The sequence below is a fragment of the Dermacentor albipictus genome, chromosome 7 (genome assembly GCF_038994185.2).
Source record: "Dermacentor albipictus isolate Rhodes 1998 colony chromosome 7, USDA_Dalb.pri_finalv2, whole genome shotgun sequence".
NCBI lineage: Eukaryota > Metazoa > Arthropoda > Arachnida > Ixodida > Ixodidae > Dermacentor > Dermacentor albipictus.
Genome location: NC_091827.1, coordinates 137,159,958 through 137,164,087, shown reverse-complemented (window position 1 = coordinate 137,164,087; position 4,130 = coordinate 137,159,958). Strand labels below are relative to the sequence as shown.

The 4,130-nt window shown below is 45.3% G+C and overlaps 1 long non-coding RNA gene across 1 annotated transcript; it reads left to right on the top strand.

Moving 5' to 3' along the window:
• Positions 1-1,254: 1,254 nt before the first annotated feature.
• On the top strand, positions 1,255-2,723 carry LOC135897797 (uncharacterized). Its single transcript, XR_010563153.2, has 2 exons — positions 1,255-1,353; positions 1,418-2,723. It is a non-coding gene; the product is annotated as an uncharacterized lncRNA (long non-coding RNA).
• The last annotated feature ends 1,407 nt before the right edge of the window (positions 2,724-4,130 follow it).

Below are 4,130 nucleotides of genomic sequence, written 5' to 3'. Positions count from 1 at the left end.
AGAAAAGAGCAGATTGGGTGAGGGAACAAACGCGAGTTAATGACATCTTAGTTGAAATCAAGAAAAAGAAATGGGCATGGGCAGGACATGTAATGAGGAGGGAAGATAACCGATGGTCATTAAGGGTTACGGCCCAAGTAACCACGGATATCCGTGGGACGTCCACCATAAGTCCCAACGTCCATCCATTCGGATATCCAACACGGACGTCCGTGGGACGTACAGCAGAAGTCCATATCCTGTTTGGATGTCCGAAGGACATCCCACCGGGATGTCCATGGGACATCCCATTTTGAACGTCCGCTGGCTGTCCAAAAATAGGCATGCCCAGGATATACACTAGTGAGTTATATATAAACTAGCATAAATATATTGCCGGAAATTTTAGTTTGTTCATATTATATTTGTTTATGTTTGTTCTCTATCGGACACAGTTCATTCTTTTTTCAAAGCAAAATAAATATATTTCCAACTTGATATCAATTCTGCCCACTTTAACATCGCAGTATTAAAATACGATTTTTTTTTCTATCGGTGGGTCATACAAACAATTTGTAGTTTGCTTTAAAAAAATGCTTGTGGATGATAAGCGCCCATTTGAAGCCACTTATTCGACCTAGAGCCAAGCACTCAAGTTATCCCTCATTATGAAAAGTTCCTGATCATAGAGTTTTGGTCCTGACCTCCGAACATGTAGGTTCAGGTTTATCATTGAAACAGGAAGTAGAACACGTTGTTGGGCTAGTTGGTGCATTGTATTAAGAAAAAAACAGCAAAAAAAAAAGACGGACACAGGAAACATACACAAGACAGGCCTCTTCCAGCCTCTTTCCTGTCTTCTCGTATGTTTCCTGTGTGCGCCTGTTTTTGGCTGGTTTCTTAAAACAGGAAGTTGTCTGCAGTGTTCAATTGTGCATACAATAATATCATTATAGGTAACAAAAACAAATCTCAAAGGCTACGCTTTTGGTGGCTGCGTGCGTTGAAAGCGATTACGAAAGCTATAATGCGTCAGAGCCGCCATGCATTGACAGTAATCTCAAAGGCTATGTTTTTCTGGCGCCGACAGCTTTAGCAGAAACTAAAAACTCGAAAATCAGATACCGAATATTCCCAGAATAAGTAAATATTTCACTGTGTAATAATAGAATATTTTAAAAACCTATTTATGTTTGCGTAGATGCACGTGGAAGTATTACAACCTTGGCAAAGCAGAACGCTGCAGTCATCCAATCCAATCCAAGCTCTAGCCATCGTCGCCACGCCATTTTACATTCTGCGATCGTTGTAAGGGCAGCGGAGCAGCGTTTGTCACCTTCCGTGCCTGCCGAAGTCTCCTACTCAACTACCAAGGTATGACAGCTACATCGATTTCTTTTTTAATTCGTTTGGGTATTGAAATGTGTTTTCTTCACAGGTGCCAGGATGCCTAGACTGCGGGAGAAGCCGCACGCGCGAAAAAGAGCGTCGCTGGAAACAAAGACGATATTCGAGAACTTCGGATCTCGCACCGGCAGCCAGCAGTCAACAGCTCGAGAATTCGCAAGTCTAGAACTGTGCAGTGGCGCGCATAACCCGCACGCATGCATTAACATGTGCGTTCGGGCTGTCCCTGCAAACATTTGTACGCCTTGTGATGCTGGTCGCTGCACCGAGGCGACATCGGAAGTTCAGGACGGTGGTTGTGACACTACGCGCACTAAGGACAATGTGCCTTGCTTCCCTGATGGATATACTCTACGTGACGCTTCGGATGGTTCACTTCGCTGTGAGAACGGAACAGGATCCCTTAGGAGAGGTGTACGCACAAGTCAATGCGGGTTTTCTGGTAAGCAGGACCCCGGTCTACATTTGCTTTAGCTACCGCGGACTCTTCATCGGCGCCCTTTGATTCTCCTGGCAAACAGCTTCTCCTGGCTAATGCGCTCATGATCAGAGCTGTAGCCGTCAGTAGCGGCAAGATCGCCTGCTGATCTCTACGAAAATAAAAAGCTCCTTTTAAAAAAAGTGAAGAATATATTAGTTGTTTTTAACTACAAGTTTGTTTAATATCGTGAGAATATGGTCACTACGGCCACGGCGGGGACATTGTAAACGAGAGTACGCATTCGATGGCCAAGTGATTTTTAATAATTGTAAGAACGCACTACGCCACGAGAAAGAGCTATTGTTTAAAGAAAGTGAAGAATATATTGATTGTTCTTCACTAATAGTTCGTTTAGCCACGTCAGAATGTAGAGACATTGGGAACGAGAGCACGCATTTGACGGCAAGTTGACTTACGAGAACGCACTACGTCGCGAATAACATTTAAGCTGCAATACCATTAAGCATGTCCGTGTGGCACCCCGCGAATGACATTAAAGTTTAAGGCATTAGCCAGTTAATGTCATTTTTTGTGCTCGTGTCGCAGAGTGCTAGTGAAGTGATGTAGTCAAGATTAATTCCTTCATGTCATTTCTGTTGCTTTCGCTGCTTAATAATGCTAATTGATGTGTTTTTGCTCTTTCTTTTTATTCCATGCTGCAAACTCAAATGTCAAAGCAGGGTGGGCAATAAGTATTTTTGTTCTGCTGTTCTCTACCTTGTTGTGCTATTGAAATTGCAAGTTTTCTTCTTTATCCGTGTATTTATTTGTTCTTTGAACAGTACGCATATATCTGCTTATTGGTCTTTTTATGTATATGTATAAGGTCACAATAAACGTTTAATTGTATTTGGAAGTTGGTGTAAGTTCATTTCTCGTTTATTTAGAACAAGAATGCATTCAAGCATTAGACCAATGTAATATATATAATGGTCCGGTGCTTGAATGTGTCCCGGCCACTATTGTCGCTTCAAGGCATGTGTATATCTGGAATATCCCCGGGAAGACACACACATACACACACACACACACACACACACACACACACATATATATATATATATATATATATATATATATATATATATATCCTGAACGTCCCCTGAATGTCCATGATGGATGTCCGCGTCGGACGTACTACGGACGCCAAAGCAATTACCTTTGGATTCCCCAGGGACGTCCCTCGGACGTACGTCGGATATTCATGGACGTCCCACGGACATCCCGAATATCCAGAAAGGACGTCCGTCGGACGTCGCCCGGATATCCGTGGTTACTTGGGGGACTGTATTCCAAGGGAAGGGAAGCGTAGCAGGGGGCGGCAGAAAGTTAGGTGGGCGGATTAGATTAAGAAGTTTGCAGGGACGGCATGGCCACAATTAGTACATGACCGGGGTCGTTGGAGAAATATGGGAGAGGCCTTTGCCCTGCAGTGGGCATGACCAGGCTGCTGCTGATGATAATGATGAGGGCCGACATTTCGCACATGGCTCCTCCGGGAACCGTGGTGCATGCGATCGGTGTGGTAGCATGAAACATATTGCAACGTACAGGAATTGTCCAGCAAGGAACCTGCGGTGCAACGCCTGCCACACGGTGGGCCATTTTGCATCAGTATGCCGAAAAACCCGTACTGTTAAACACGCCTCTTCGGCAGAGACGCTGTCTTCAACTTCCGCAGGGCAGCCGTCCGCGTCTTTCTTGACGGTAAGCGCTTTTGAAACTAAAAAAGATTTGGAAGTTCCGGTCGTAGTTAACGGCGTCTCCATGCGACTGCCGGTGGATACGGGAGCGTCCGTCTCATTGATGACGGCCGAAGATTTTGGAAAGCACTTTGGTCGACAGCACAGACTGTCACAAACAACAGTGGACTTGAAAATTTTCTCCAAGCAACGCATCGACATTCAAGGCCTGTTTCAAGCCACTGTCCAGTTTTTCCAAAGGTCATGCACCGTCACGTTCCACGTAACGACTACAGGAACATCACTGCTGGGTTTAGACGCCATCCAACGCTTGGGCATACATATCGACGGTACGTCACTGACATGTCGTCTACCATCGCTTCTTTCAGTACAGAGCCCCACAGGTACGTGTGCCTCCGGGTTATGATCACCTCTCCAGTGACGAGTTCGGTCTCGCCAACAACTTTGTGCACCGAATTCATCGGCAGCAAGATGCGAAACCAGTATCCTGAAAGTTGCGCCGACTACCCCTGGCTCTCCATGACCAGGTCACACATGAATTGCGACGTCTCAAGGACTGC